Source organism: Vespula vulgaris, chromosome 14 (assembly GCF_905475345.1).
Source record: "Vespula vulgaris chromosome 14, iyVesVulg1.1, whole genome shotgun sequence".
Classification (NCBI taxonomy): Eukaryota; Metazoa; Arthropoda; class Insecta; order Hymenoptera; family Vespidae; genus Vespula; species Vespula vulgaris.
Window position 1 is genome coordinate 2,192,501 of NC_066599.1, and position 16,734 is coordinate 2,209,234.

Here is a 16,734-nt window from a genome sequence, read left to right on the forward strand (position 1 = left end):
ATCAGATCCTGTTCTTCAACGACATGACTTCATCTCTAGATATTTCATCTATAGAATTATTTTGCGATACCTATAGAATTATTTTAAACACTCTCCAAATGTATAACGAGAACTTTGTAACGAGAACGCGTCTCTCTATAATAGGCAAGACTGTTTCTAATATAAAAAGAAAAGAAAAGAAGAGAGAAAAAAATCTATCACGATCATCAATATTATTCTATTCATTGTCATTGATTCGAAAGTAACAGTAGAAGAGACTCTCCGTGTCAATTTGACGTTTCACCGTGATTGCTTCCTTGTATGGCGATCGGTAATATGGGAATAGAGGATCTATCTTGGCGGAGAAACTCGAATTAAAATACATCTCGATGTTAGACGATAATGATAACGAAGTACGCTACGGTGGTGTTAATAGCTTGACAGCTGTGGATCATCGATTTCAAAGCGACAGAAGCATGACGACCTATTTGCTGAGCTGACACCCTATCGTTAATCAGACACTCCTTTCGAAAAGGGATATCGAAGGAGGTCGAAAAGAGATGAAATAGAATAACGAAAAAAAAGAAAAAAGAAAAGAAACAAAAAATGAAAATAGAAAGGTGTTGAATTTAGCGCGACATTATTAACATTGCGTCGATTAATATCGTTCTCACGATCGAAGGAGCCTAGAAACGATTTTCTTCGAAATTTTCTCGTTTGCTACGATTGCCGCCTAGACTATCGAACGAGAGAGCAAAGTTCTTCTCGCAAGAGGAACGAATTTGTGGCGGCAATGGCGACGGCAACGGCAACGGCGGTTCTTCTCGCTCGAGGCGGCGATCGTTCGCGCCAAAATAAATCAACGGGCCTCTCGTACTTGAAAAATAGCCGTATAGCATCCTAGTGTATACATATATTCGGGTCGCAAGGGCGAACAATCCTAACAAATTGGTCTCGAAGCAAATGGGCCTCGCTATGCCGATTTATTATTATCCATTTACGATGCGTCTTAAATCACGCATAGCCAGAGCCGTTGGCGTTTCGTCGGCAAAATCGGCAGGAATAAGAAGAACTCCGATGAAACAAGGAGCGTTTATATTCGTGATATAACGTACGTCATTAAACGTTTAATTAATTGACTGAATCTATTTATTATTTAATCCTTCCCCTCTCCTCACTCCTTTATACTTCAGTGATTAAGATTAAACGCGAGTAAGATTCCCTAGGTGATACGTGATTTTCTCTAAATGTACGAATATAATATATACGTACATATATACATAAATAATATATATACGTAATAGAATGACGTCTATGGAGATACATCAGGTTGTCACATATGAATGATCGAAAGGATTTATCGTAAAAATTATTCTTACTTAAATGCGAATTTGTTCGAAAGTATCCGACGAAGTAAACGTGTAAAAGAGAAGTCGAATTATGTATCAGGATCAAAGCGAGCAAGCGAGCAAGCGAGCGAGCAAACACGTCCGTTCGTTCGAAGCACACTAAATTTACTGACGCTCGGTGGGTCGTCCTTCGTCCTTCGGCAGCGTGCGGCGGTGTAGCTATCAGTGACGTATTGACAGACGTGAACAAATGACAGGGCGCAGGTGGGGGGGCTTCTCGTTGCTCCTACGAACCGAAGATACCTCTGACTAACAAAGCGGATAGTCTCGGATTCATCGGGACACCAAAGCATTATCATATTATGCTCGTTTGTAACTACAAATTGAGTTACCCCCGCGTGAACCTCAAACCGTCTGGTTCATTCGTTTCTTCCTCCTTACTTAGGACCATCCATGGAGATATATATCTTGACGGGACCACATCGAACCTCCGTACGATAGTTTGCGATCGATACCCTTCGAGAACTCGTCTTTTTCGAACGTTCTTCTTATTCACATTTATGTTTCTATATATATATATATATATATATATATATATATATATATATATATACGTGCGCGTTTGTACGTTTGTGTGCATGTGCGCCTTCAAATATCATTTCTTTGAATATGAAAGTGTCAAAGAAACACAGATTGAGTTTCATACGCGTATCTCCTTGATTTCTAATGAACATTATAAATAATGAACGTATAACATATTTACGAACGCACGTCGTAAACGTAGAAAGGATCGAGACGTCTAACTTCATAGACAATATTCTACGAGTGACGTGTAATTGACAACGGCTAAATAGAGAATTAACTCTAGGATGATTATACAACACGATTCCCACGCGTGATCGAGCTTCTTCTTAAATGAAACGAGTTGTTAATAGAATGTATGTATCTATGTATGTATGTATGTATGTATCTACGAGTTGAAAATAACGTACCACCTTACATTTTTTTTCTTTCTATTTTTTCTTTCCTTTCCTTTTCTTTTATTTATCTCTTTTCTTTTCTTTTTTTTTTGTTCGTTCTTTTTCATTTTTTTTCTTCTTTTTCTTTTCGCTTTGAAAACGTTCTCTCGGTTTCATTCTTAAATGAAGATATCCAAATAAATAAGCTGGTTTATTCGAACGGTTGAACGTCCTTTCGTCGAATGACTAACGCCTTAGATTCTACGAGACAACCGTGAAGGAACTGTTACATATTGTCTCTTGTTCGTCCTATGAACACAACGTCAACGTGGGCGAGACCCACCGTTATGCTCGTATCATATCGGACAAGACGTCTCGTTATTTCAAAGTCAAAACAATAAGGTCTCATTACAGGAAACACCTTCTTTCACAATGGTAGAGCTTGTACATATACATATATATATGTATGTATGTATGTACGTGTGTACATATATAATATTTATCATAGCAATAAATATGATTTTTCGTTATTCGAAACCGAAAACAATAAGATATCCTAACAGGAAATAGAATCCTTCTGAAGACGAAAGGATGGATATATAATATATAATATATATGTAATATACAATACGTGTAAAAAAGAAAAACGATGATCTCTCTTATGTATCAACGTATATTTATTTATATAGCAATGAATATCACTTTTCGTCAAAAAAATCATCGTCATCCTTCGAAGATATATATACATATATATATATATATATATATATATATGTATGTATGTATCTTTGTTACTTTAATTTACAACAGATTACATTTTCTCCTGGTCCTTCTTTTTAATTTCTCGGTCTTGGCCTTTTACGAAGACGAAAAAATAAAATTCTTTCATGTAACAAAACACAAGAGAAAGAAGCGTCTCACTCGTAAGGCCCGGTACAAATTGCGTGTGTTTTATGATTTAAAACGCGTGGCCGTAAACGTCACTTTCTGTTTGCCGACGTTTCACCGGTTTCGGTGTGGACGGTAGGAGATAATTTATTATCAATACATTTTTTCATTCACTCTATCCCTTTTCTTTTTCTTTCTCTCTTTCTTTCTTTCTTTCTTTCTTTCTTGCTCTTTCTTTTTATCTCTTTCTTCCTTTATCTCTCTCTTTCTTTCTCTCTTAGAAGAAAAGAAGAGAAGAAAAGAGAGGAGAGGAGAAGAGGGATAATGGGAAGACCAGGAGGCAAAGGATAATCGTTAAAAGTTGATGTAATGCGACGTTTTACTGCCAATATTTTTCAACGTATGAATTGGTCTCTTTAATTGGTTATCCGTTCTCGCGTCCTTCCTTTTTAATATCTCCGCATAAATACATAAACAAACGCATACACATACGCGTGCGTACACACGTATACATAGATTCAGATATATTATACATTAACATTGCAACGTGTAGTTTATCATTTTACTTTAGTTTACACATGTTTGCCGTGTTACAATGTAACACGTTCAACGTCGCGATCGAACAATGATGAACTTTCTAAGTCTTCTAAGATTTTAATTCGATGGATGGCGGAGAGAAGAACAAAAAAAAAGAACAGAAAAAAGAAAAGAGGAAGAAAAAGAATTAAAAAAAAAAAAAACAAAAAAGAAGAAAAAAAAATCTATGTTTCTTTGACTAGTACGACTTGTGTTGTCTGTCTGGTGGCTACCTAATGGTCGCTCGAAAGTCACGCTCGTTTCTAACTTTATGTGTCCATTATGAAGTATGAAAAAAGTTGAAGGGAAGAAAAAGAAGACAACAATTCTTTACAGACAGGAATATGAGGCGCATCGCGTAATAACCGTGGCGAGTGAACGAAGAAGAAGGAAGAAGAGGAAGAAGAAGAAGAAGCAAGAGAAGGAAGAAGAGGAGGAGGAGGAGGAGGAGGTGGAGGAGAAGAAGGAGGAGAACGTGAAATTATTCGCAATATCCTGCGACACTCCTTCGCTATTTCCGACATCTACCACGCGCTATGGACGGAATCGGATTAGCATAAATCTTCGTGGGAGGATTCAACGACAAAGTGCGTAAACGTTCGAGCAATATTCCCTAAGTTAAAATATCTTGCTACTATAATAATATTAACAAGTCTCGTCCGGAGACTCGCCTATCTTTAAAATCAAAATCTTTTTTTCGATCGCGATTTTGTCGTAAATCATAAAGAAAGAGAGAGAGAGAGAGAGAGAAAAAGAGAGAGAAAGAGAGGATCCTCGTTATCCATACTGCGATCCTCCTTCTTTCTCTTCTCGATTATTACGGTCTTATAAATGTCAGTATAGAAACGCCATAAACGTTTCCAACGGAATCTGCTACTAATATTGCATCATTAAACGATCATATACACACACACACACACACGTACGTACAGACACACATACACACATATATATATATATACAAATATGTTAGATATTTTATTTTTTCTTTCCTTTAAATTTTCTTCTTCCTCCTTGTCTATATTCGATAATTGATCTTCCGAAGTAATCAGAAGAAGAATTTCTATTTGTATTCAATTTCTCAAAGGATATTAAAATGAATAATAACATAAAAATGATGATGATGATGATGATCATAATGATACAAATAATAATACAAAACGGACCAATGATTTATAATTGATAATTAAAAAAAAAATAATAATAATAACAATAATAATAAAGAAAAAAAAATAAATGAAAAAGAGAGAGAAAAGAAAAAATTCCTTTCCATCGATACACGCATATATTTCTATTTGCATTGTCCAGGGTTGTTGTGTAAGTGCACAAGTAGGGAGCTTCCTCGGTGAACGTAGTGTGTAAGTACTTGCTCGTTTCCGCTGACCATTTAGGGTCAGCGGGGGTTGACAGAGGTCGTGTTCCAATTACTCAAGAAGCGGAGGGCACCCACCTCCACCTCCACCTCCACCTCCATCTGTCTCTCTCTGTCTTTCTCTTTCTACTTAGTCCGTGAACCGCCACCGCCCGGAGGATGCAACGTCCGACGGCGACAATCGAGAAGTGGGAGGACAAACGATCGTTTACCTACGTCTGTTGCCTCCCTCTCCTCCCTCTCTTATCCTTTTCTTCTTTCTTCTTCATCTTCTTCTTCTTCTACTTCTACTTCTTCTTCTCTTTCTCTTCTCTTTTTTAATTCTTATTTTTATTCTTTTAATTCAACCCATTATATTGTTATTTAGACGTACTACGCTCGAATAGTTTCGCCAGCGTACTTCCAAAGGCGTGAAATTTCTTCCGAGTCCACGATTATTATTTAATAATTTCTTTTCTTTTCTTTTCTTCATTCGATTAGTTCGAAATATTTCGAATTAATTCGTACGATGTTACGTACAGACTGATCATCCCGATAGAAATGAATGTCGGTGAATTAAGAGATCGAACCGTTTAAGTTCACGATCGATGTGTGTATGTATGTAAAAAGAAGAAGAAGACGAAGAAGAAGAAGAAGAAGAAGAAGAAGAAGAAGAAGAAGAAGAAGAAGAGAGAAAAGAGAAAAGATCGATTACACGTTCGAGGAGGCGGCTAATCGCTTTGGGAATAGCTGTTAAGCGGGAAACTTACGAGCTACATAGTTCTCGGCTTATCGAACGTTTACTTCGACGCCCGCGTACTCGATACGATACGATCGTTTATCGATATCGATCGATCTTTCTTACCTTGATCGATACTGTATTTATATATTTCTATTCGCGTCTGTTTTATCTAATTTAATTTTATACATGCTTAGGTATGCCAATATTAAAATATACACATATATGTGTATATATGTAAAAAAAAATTTTACGACTATTTTACGATAGCTGAAATATTCTAATATTCATCCGATAAGTTTATTAAAACGTATCTATTTTTTTATTTACTTATTATTATTACTATTAGCATTATTATAATAACAGTAATGATCGAACGGTATAAAATCATATTACAATGTATATAAGAAAGAAAGAGAGAGAGAGAGAGTGGAAAAGGTGTGTAAACGATACAAAGAAAAACTATGTGAAACGTTTAAATAAAGACATTTAAAAGACACAATCTTAATTAATTACAATTCAACCGGCATCCGGTTAAACGATTCTATTATTAGAAATTAGTACGTGCAATCTACTTTTTAAGGTAACTTTCGACAAATAAGAGGAAACTAGATCTAAGAAAAAACGATTGGCTCTAACAGCAAATCCTACAAATGGAATCGTAAATGCGCATAACGAGATCTGTGTAAGATCCAAATGAAATAGATCGATGTAAAAATTGCTGAAATTAGTAAAAATTACATAGTTTCCAAAAATATCTTTTAAGCTTTGGAAACAATTATATTCAAATAATACTTATAAGAACAAATGCACACGAGTTTGTGCGTCGGTTTGACCGACACGTTGCGCCATCGACTTCTATCGAATGGCAGTCGGCACGATATCGACCTCTCTCTTTCTCTCTCTCTCTCTCTCTCTCTCCTTCTCTTTTCTCGCGGGAGGAGACACGCCATAACAGCGCACTTAGTCACCGGTCGTCGTTCATGGGAGAACCGATGAGGAGGAGGAGAAAGAGGAGGAGGAAGAGGAGGAGGACTACGATGCCCGAGCTCTCACACCGATCTACGAGAGATCTTACATTAGAAGAAAAAGAGAGAAGAATGATTCATTCGAGCACGCCTTTGAGGACTTCCGCTTACCAATCCTCTCTTTCCTCATAGCGAAGCACGTTCAAAACTTACATTCAATCAAAATTTCATATTTTCAAATCGAACTGTAGAGAATATTAAAAAAAAAAAAAAAAGATTCGCTAACTTTACCGAAGTATCGATCGTACAGAACATCATTAAATTTTTTCCTACGAAAATCCTTTTTTAATCTTTTCGAAGAAGCTTCCCTTTTATATAATAACGAACGTTACAAAAAGAAAGGAAGAAGAAAAGAAAAAGGAAAAGAAAAATTCAAGTATGAAAATAATCGACTTTCTCTTGCTTCTCGTCGTTCCACGCACGCGTTAAACACCCGTTTAATACCGTTCTCGTTGATCGTTCCAAGTGTCCTTCGGTGCGATCGTTAAAGAGACGAGACGATCGTTGAACATCGTGTTGAACATGGTTGGTGGTAAGCAACAGAACACTGGAAGGCTTACTGCCTCTAAAGAGAAAGAGAGAAAGAAAGAGGAAGAAAAAGAAGGGGCTGAAGAGGGAGTCGTGTCTTGGCACGAGATGAACGTATCTATATACTATCTATCTATCTATATATATATATATATATATATATATATATATACATACATACATACATACATACATACATACATACATATATATATACTATAGTTTATACATCGCGGCAGAAGCGGTTACACTGATTGCCGTATTTTCAAACTCCAAGGAGTGCTCCTCCCGATGCTGTCCGTGGGAACTCGATGCGCGGACAGTTCCTCTTTACAGAGTGGTCAACCCGAGCATGAAGCAAAGAGGGAGAGAGAGAGAGAAAGAGAGATAGAGAAAGAGATAAAGAAAGATAAAGAGAGGAGGAAAGTCACTCCAAGCTGCGGCTCGCGAATTAACTCGCTACTTTCAGTACATACATACGTACGCTTATACTTACCACTTCTCTTAGAATTGCCTCAGCCATCCTCTCGATTCGATCTTTGATGAGACTTTACGAGCTTTATCTAGCGTCTTTAAACGGTAACGAATAGATCTCGGTGCAATACTTTCGTAGCTCGTTCGTTTTCTCTCGAACGATAATTTTCTTCGCTCCTTTCTGAAATGTAGAAAAAGATATATGTGTTTGTTAAATGAAGAATAAAATAAGAAAAAGAAAGCAAATGAAAATTATGTTGGATACGTTCGTCTGTTCTCATCGGTGCATGTTCTTCTTTGTCTCCTTACGTGGATATTAATAAATGATCCACGTTTAAAGTTGCGAAAGCGATTTAATTGTAAGCGTAAAGTTTCAATTCCAATTGTTAAAATTATAAACGAAAAAATTGGATTATCCGATAAGAATAGAATAAACGAGAATATTCGATAATCCAGATTGCCAATTTCCACGCGATTCTCCATAGACGAAGGAAGTTCAGTTCGTATGGGCGTTACCCTTCCCGTTAACCTTACGGTCCACACCAATTTTATCTTCCCCAATGCATTGTCTCGAATCTTTTGGCAAAAGAAAAATAAAAAAAAAAAAAGAAAAGAAAAGAAACGAAGGAAAAAAGAATGGAAAAAAAGAAAAAAAAAATAAGGAAAAGAAAAGGAAAGAAGAAAAGGGGAAAAAAAACACGAGAGAAAAAAGCACGTAACGTAGCTACGTCGGCATAATTTTTCAATTTGCTCGACCCAACCGAAGATTCTATCTTCCGGTGAACGTTCGGAATCGTACGAGGTAAGCTTCTCCGATGCTGCTGGACCAGGAAAAGGTAGATAAGGGAAAGGAAAGGAAAGAGAGAGAAAGAGAGAGGGAGATAGAGAGAGAAGAGAGGTGGGTCAGTTCCTGGGTACGCGTGACCTTTCGCACGAGAGGACAGAAACCGTCTATGGGCTCGCACCATAACTTTTCTCGCTCTTGCCTGGATACATATCGGTTCCTCTCTTGCTGCTGACCCATCTTAAAATTCCCCTAAAAAAAAAAAAAAAAAAAGAAAAGAAAAGAAAGAAAGGAAAGGTTCTTCTCCCTCAAGCGACGCCACACCATTATCATATTCCGCTTCTACTTTCGTCCTAAAATCTTTCCTCTTTTTTGTTTCGTTTTTCTCTCTCTTTTTTTTTCTGTTTCTTTTTCTTTTAGCGCATTCGTGTACGTACGTTGAGCATTAGTATTCGGTGTTACCAAAATAAATACACATGATATACATACTCGCACATATACGTACGTACATTTATACATATGCAGACGCGTATACACTCATGTACATTTCGTTAGGTATGTACCTATACATACATAGATAGAGAAAGAAGAAACGAAGGGAATTCGTTCGAGTTGGAATTTTATCCGACCTTCCGCCGACAATTATCGTCGTTTAATATCTTGATCGTGAATAAGAGCGGTTCCCTCGCGCGAGAACATCCCTCCGTACCTCTCGGGAGGTCAGAAATCCTTGACTTCGCCTCGAGAAACGAGGCATGCGTTTTCGCGCTCGCGTACGATTCCCCTTCTACGTATCTTTCTCTCACTCTCTCTCTCTCTCTCTCTTTCTATCTTTTTTAAGTCCACCTCCTTCTTCTCACGCTCTCGCCTCTCGCCACATTTTATCCTGGCGGCGTGTCGCCTCGTCCTACGGCCACGAACAAATTGTCCGCACAACTGTCGCCGGACCGGTACAACGCCGAAGAGCTATACTACTACTTCCAGACCAAACTAAAAGACACGCTTTTAAAAAATAGTTTTCCTTCTAAATATAACCTTCCTTTAATTATTCCAATCGTTTACCGATCGGAAAAGATATTTATTTCTTACGGAAACGTTGCACGAGGTATAATAAATCCTTTTAAAAAATCAAAACTACACACAAAGACACACATATAAACGCATTAATAAATATTTCAAAACAACATACGCAAATAAACCTTATGATCGTCGAGGTGTTAAGATTATTCAAAGAAAAAAAAAAGAAAAAAAGAAAAAGTGCATAAAGAAATAAAAAGAAGAAGAAGAAAGAGGAGGATGAGGATGAGGATGAGGATGAGGATGAGGAGGAGGAGGAGGATGAGGGAGAAGATTGTGGTTGCGAATGAGAACCACTGTGGTGTGTCTGCGACCCATGACCCCTCGCCCACACGAGGACGCCATGCACTGCAACGCGATGCAACGCGATGCAAGTTGGGCCAGGGGCCAGTGGGAGGGCGACTAGAGGGCTCTCCGACGGAGCCTCTCTTGGCCGGAGGGGACACGAGGGGCCCTCGGCCGAGGCCTAAGCGACTGACTCGGGCCCGATCCGCGCACATCGCTTCGCGCAACCTGCAAACTCGTACCAACGGCAAAAATACTCCCTCTCGACCAAGCGCAAAACACTCTTGCTTCACCGTGCGTGTATATTTGTGTGTATGTGTGCGTTTGTGTCTGCTATGTATACGTTATGTATGTATGTATGTATGTATGTATGTATGTATGTATGTATGTATGTATGTATGGATGTATGTATGGATGTATGTAAGGTATATATATGTGTATATTTCTCGATGGTTTTACCCTAAAGCTCGGCTTACGATCGAATATTGTGATTAACAATGTACCATTTTATATTATGATCGAAATCATTCATTTCTATTCTTACGTACGTGTACGATATTTATTAGGTTAATAGAGTTTTCAACAAGCTTCGTCGAATATATTCATTAATTATCCACATTTGTAATTAATTAACTTTTACGTATATATACAAAAGATATAGATATGTATGTAATTAATTAAAAATGAATTATTAGGAAATATAATATTGATATAAAGTTAATTAATATCAATATTATTAAATAGTATTAATAACGTAGTAATAACGAATAAAGATAAACTTGAATATAGAAATCATATTATTTAAATAACAAAGAACGTAGCACCTATTCGTTACAATATTACTTTATGAAAAGGGATTAAAAGGAAATCTATTGAAATACCCTTTTCTTAGGATATCGATCAAGGTAGAATAGAATAGCAAGGTCGAGAAGTCGAACGTAAAATCGAGTTAACGGCCGACGATTAATCGCGGGTATCGTTTTCGTTCGCGCCTTTCTCGCGTGTGAATAGAACTTAAGGCGCGTATAATATCGCACTGGAGAGGGCCGACAGTTCACAAGGTGCGTGTTCGTTCTCTCTCTCTTTTATTTTCTCTTTCTCTCTCTTTCACGAACACGAAGTCGAGCACTCGGATCGTACCTCTTAGCTAGGCGAGCAACGATCCAACCAGGAGAACTGTGCGTGTGCGAGCCGTAAAGCAAGAGAGGGCGGCCGCTACGCTCCTACGAAATTAGCTTCGGGTGTAAAATTATTTCCTCGCCGTTCTCGCGATTATGTGCGAGAGCGCGCGTGTGTACTATATATCAGCCGAGTTGTTACAGGAGGTTATAATGGATGTTAAATATGAAACGTCAAACGCAATTACACGCCGACTCGAATTCCGTTTCATCGATTCGAAAACGTATTAAAGGCAAGGATCTTACAGAGTTTAACGTCTAATTACTAGTCCGAATCAATTCGATACTTCGATCCAATAATAAAATAGTTTCTTTATAATTTAACATTGAAATATTATTATACGAATATTTTGATTATATACTATATATATATATGTGTGTGTGGTACTATATCGTACGATATAAATAATTAATTATTATTTAACGCGTAGATATCTCGCGGAAATAATCTCGTAACATTGGTTAAATTCGTCTAATAAACGTTTTATTCTTTTCATTCGATATATGTGTTTATCGTTAATTTTTGATCTAATATCGTCGAGAGATCAAGAAACTTGAAGAACTGCTTGTTCCTTTTTTTCTTCTTTTCTTTTTTTCTTCTCCACGTATAAATCGTACGAATTTGTCATCTTTGCCTTTATGATTCTAATCGAACGTACGAACGTTCGTACTACGTTAACTTTTACCAGCTCACGAGTCAGCCACGCGTTAATTAGCATTATGATAATGAAGGATTTCTATCAACCGTTTGACGCCGGTATCGTTGCACGATTAGCGTCGTGTCTTACTAACACGAATTACATATGCGCCGTACAAGTACGAGACGCGCGTACTTAGTTAGTAAGGTACTACCGATAGGAAGGAAAAAAAAAAGAAAAATAATTCGAGAGCCATCGTCGTTGCTGCTAATAAGTGAATATTCATGGACGAAGAAAGTAAATAGTTAGTCGAGTGCTTCCTCGGTAACATTAGAATGCAGAAAGTTTCACGGAAGTCTCGATCGAAGTCGCTTAAGACTAATCGACTTTTACCCCCAGCAAAAATAACGCCATCAAAATCGAAGGCGATCGAGAAAACGTCTGAATTAATTATCAAATAATTTTAACGAATCCAACAGTTATTCCAAAGTAATCGAATAATCGACTTCTTCTCGAAACTTTCTCGGGACTAAATAATAATATCTCATTCTACATACATAGATACGTATGTATAATAAATATAGCCCGAAGAATGTAGTACAACGTCCGTTGAAAGGGATTATTCGAGAGGAGTTAAAATCGTTCTTCTCGTGCGTGACAACTTTGTCGTAAAGACAGTACACGACTAACGACGATGTAACTTCAGCGAGACGAGCGGTCATAAAGTTGGCAACGTGGAAACGTCTCGAGGTATAATAATTTGCCTTCCTTAGGACATTTCTTTGCGACTTCACCAACTAGTAGTCTTTCTCTCTCTCTCTCTCTTTCTCTATTTGAGTCATTGTCGTCTTTCAACAAACACGATTACTTTCTCGAGTTATATATCTCTTTGATCCGGGATCTTTCCTTAAACGAAACGTTTGTTAAACCGAGATTTTTTGTATCGTTTAATCGTTCTAGAGTAATCCGAATAGCACGAAACACTAGGAATATCGTAGAACCGCGGAATTTTGATCTTCTCTTTCGTAACACCGAGACGATGAGCGTTAGATAAACGACGCGATGGTTATCGTTTAAAAGCGGAAGCGATTTCGAATAAGACTTTCAGTTCGGTACGAACTTCCGGCTTCGCTAAGGATCTCGTTTGAAATGACGAATCTCGATTTAAATAGGATTCGAGATAAATCTCTTTCTCTTTCTATCTCTATCTCAATCTATCTCTTTCTCTCTATACTCGAACCTTTTTAAAATCTCACTGTAATAAATTATCGATCGAAGAGAAAAAAAGCAAAGAAGAGAAATAGAAAGAAAGAAAAAGAGAAAGAGTGAGAGAAAAAGAGAGAGAGAGAGAGAGAGAGAGAGCATCTCAAGACACGTCGATAGAAATATTTCCTTGTCGAAGAGATGGAAAAGGGCTTTTGGTTGCGTAGCAGTGCTTGTTTGCACTTACTATATCTCCATAGGAACTAAGAGCGAAAGGGAGAGAGGAGGAAGGAGAGAGCGAGGGAGGTCGAGGGATAGAAGAGGAGAAAGGGAGACGCGAGTATAAAGAAGAGGGCAGTTCCATTCGTGAAGGGTCCAGCGAGCCAACTCGAGCCGAGAGTTATGACTGACCCCATAAATCGTGGCTGGGTCATCCGGTAATTGGCGGGGCCCCAATTCTCGCACCCAATCAGCGAGGAGCTGTTTCTGATGTACGATGACGTCACGCATTATCGACGATTTACGCGGGAAAATTGAGAGGAGATGCTTACTCCGTTCCATTCCGATGGTATATACCTAACTCGATGTTTACCTAACGAGCTCTTTTATTCCTCCTCGATCACGAAGCTCTCTTCTTCTTCTTCTTCTTCTTCTTCGTCTTCTTCTTCGTCTTCTTCTTTTTCTTCTTCTTCTTCTTCTTCTTCTGCTTCTTTTGCTAGTCTCGCTTAGTCAGGAGAAAGCGAAACGAGGAAGATGAAGAATAGAAGGTAGGATGAAATTCCGGTAGTTCCTTCGTGTAGTCGTCGTAGTCATCGTAGTAGTCGTCGTCGTAGTCGTCGTAGTCATCGAATTAATTGTCCGCGATTTACTCGCGAACGCGAGCCACGGCCACGATCGTTCCAAGGCGCAGAAACGCCCGTCAGCGAGAATAATTATACGATTAGGCGCGCGCAAAGCTTCCTGTTAAATCCTACCACCGCAACAAGCAGTAGCGATATTCCGAGACAGCCGAGATTGAGATTGGTATCGACTATGTCGATGATAGTTTCTTTTTCTTTTTCTTTTTCTTTTTTTTTCCTTATTACTTTTCTGCTCTCTTTCTTTCTTTCTTTCTTTTTCCAGAAACGTGAAAAACTTGGGAAAAGATGAAAAGAAGAAAAAAAGGGATGAAGAGATTAAAAAAAAGATTATATATCCTCGATCGATAACATCCTAAATTCCTTCTTCTTAATCCCATTAATGAAGTTAATTATTAACGATTATTAATTAATAATGATTAAATGAAATAATAACGTGGAGAAATAAAAGAGAACTTAAGGAACTTTCGTACATTCTCGTCCTTTTGGATAACACGGTGAGTAGATAAAGCAAGTATTTCGATCGGATAAAAATATCACCTGATCCACATAGAAGAAGACTACTAGCAAAAGTTTACGCGACAGGGATCATTAGAGAGATTAGCGAGGTTTTAGAAACAAACGAGTATCATCGATATTCGTTGGGCACGACGCCGAAATGACTGCTTTCGATAATTCTCTTCGATGTTGCTAGTCCCTGGTTTAGAAAGTTTCAGAGATTCATCTTAGAGAGAAAGAAAGAAAGAAAGAAAGAAAAAAAGAAAGAAAGAAAGAAAGAGAGAGCAGTAGTAATAGTAGTAGTAGTAATAGTAGTTCTTCTATTAGCGAATAGGAACGCACCAACTATTCGAAGAAACAAAAAGGTCTCACCAACCTCCTCCCCGATCCTCCTCCTCCTCCTCCTCCTCCTCCTTCTTCTTCTTCCTTTCCTTCTCTATCTTTCTTTCCCTTACTTACACGAACTCTCGTGGATGGTTGGTAAGTAATGGGCGGTTAATTACGATCCTGTTCGAAATACTCTCCTCGCATTTCGATGAGATTGGACGGCCGAGTAAAACCGTAAAACCGCGTTACTCTCAGGAGCGAGAGCGCGGGAGAATCCGCTAAACGACTTCCTGCTTCTTCTTTCTTTTTTTTTCCTTTCTTCTTTTTCTTCTTCTTCTTGTCCCTCTCCTTCTTCTTCTTCTTCTTCTTCTACTTCTTCTTTTTCTTCTTCTTCTTTCTCTTCTTCTTCTTCTTCTTCTTCTTCTTCTTCTTCGCGTTATGCGTTAACCGTTAATCGGTACGGTTTTCACGATCGCGAGTTATAACTTTTAACGTTATACCGCAGAAATGGCTGCTTTGCGAACTAAGTCTTCCTCGCGAAATCGTCCAGGATTTACGGCGATCTCGTAGCATTCTCTGTCTTTCTCTCTCTCTCTCTCTCTCTCTCTCTCCTATACAAAATCTTCTTTTACTCCAATGAAACGTTCCTTCTCTTCTTCTCTTCCTCTTCGTCGTCGTACAGTTTACGAAGCTCTGGAAAGGCCAGCATCCGAATATGGAGAACCGTAAACACCAAAGGATGACGTTGATGGTCTCTGGATTTTACCCTTTAATAGACGTCCCGTATTTGTTAGGAAGCGCTTAGTATTAAGTGCCTTCCTCGCGATAGAAATTAAATCCGCTTGCGTTACTATGACCCGAGCTATTAACGTCAATTCGCACGATGTAAGTTATTTTCCGCTTCTATCTCTCTCTCTCTCTCTCTTTCTCTCTTTCTCGTAAGCATCGTCTACGAACAAGGTACGATGGAAATGCTCGAGAGAACAGCGCGTAATTACATTCTAATTTGAAGTAGTGCGTTTCGGTAATAGTTATTTTCGATCGCATAAAACTCATGTAAGTATTATAACCTGGGTAGAAAAGAGTACCGCGAAGATAAAACTCGAGTGCTTCCGGAGGACTCTAGTAATACATAATGAACTTCTTCTCAGGACCTCTTGAATTTTCTCTCTTTCTTTCTCTCTCTCTCTCTCTCTCTTTCTCTTAGTAACTCCTAAGATAAGTAGATACCTACATCTGCCTTGCTCGAAGCAATTTGCCATCTCAATTTGTAGTTTGTACGCTTCTAATTTAAACTGCGGGTTTCGGCAATCTCCGCGTTTCTCATGACGACAATTCAACGAGAGCTCATCGTCGTCGCCGTCCTTTTCTCTCGACTCGACTCGACTCGAATCCAACTCGAGTCGACTCGACACGACTCGAGTTGTCCTCGCTACAAGATGCTCTCGCGTCTTGTACATCCGCAAAAGTTGACAGAGACTAGCTACTGCTAGTAGCTAGACCGCAAAACTGGCCTATTATTCCACAACGAACTCTTATCTTCCCTTCTTCTTCATCGTCGTCGTGTAACTCTAATCTATCTCTATCTCTATCTCTATCTCCTTTCTCTCTTTCATTATCTTTCATACAGACTAACTGATACGACCACGACAACCAACACCTGAAACTTTTTTCCAATCACACCGACGTCAAATCGTTCGAGTGCAATAATCCTTTAGCGTTCGTGCGCTCGCTAGGAATGCATATTTCGCCGGTGGCTCGCCCACGCCGTCGGTCTCGGTAGGTCCGATTGTTCTCAGGATATACCCTGGGCTGGATCGCTTGGCTGGTTAGCTTAGCTGCTTAGTTCTCTCTGCCCAACCTTCAGCCTGGATACCCGGCATAGTTCGCCTACAGGTCCTGCAGCCACAGCTCTTTTCTTTTCTCTCTTAAAGTAAAGAACAAGAGAAGCTGTCGTTTCTATCTCTTTCACTCTCTCTCTCTCTCTCTCTCTCTCTCTCTCTCTCTCTCTCTCTT

General features: G+C 38.6%; 1 long non-coding RNA gene across 2 annotated transcripts in view; it reads right to left on the minus strand.

The window, feature by feature from the left end:
• The window catches only part of LOC127068941 (uncharacterized), a 222,979-nt gene that overhangs the window by 119,355 nt on the left and 86,890 nt on the right, over positions 1-16,734 (minus strand). For both annotated transcript variants that reach the window (XR_007783254.1, XR_007783253.1), the window contains exon 4: positions 7,894-8,052. This is a non-coding gene — a long non-coding RNA (uncharacterized LOC127068941). The remainder of the gene's footprint in view (positions 1-7,893; positions 8,053-16,734) is intronic.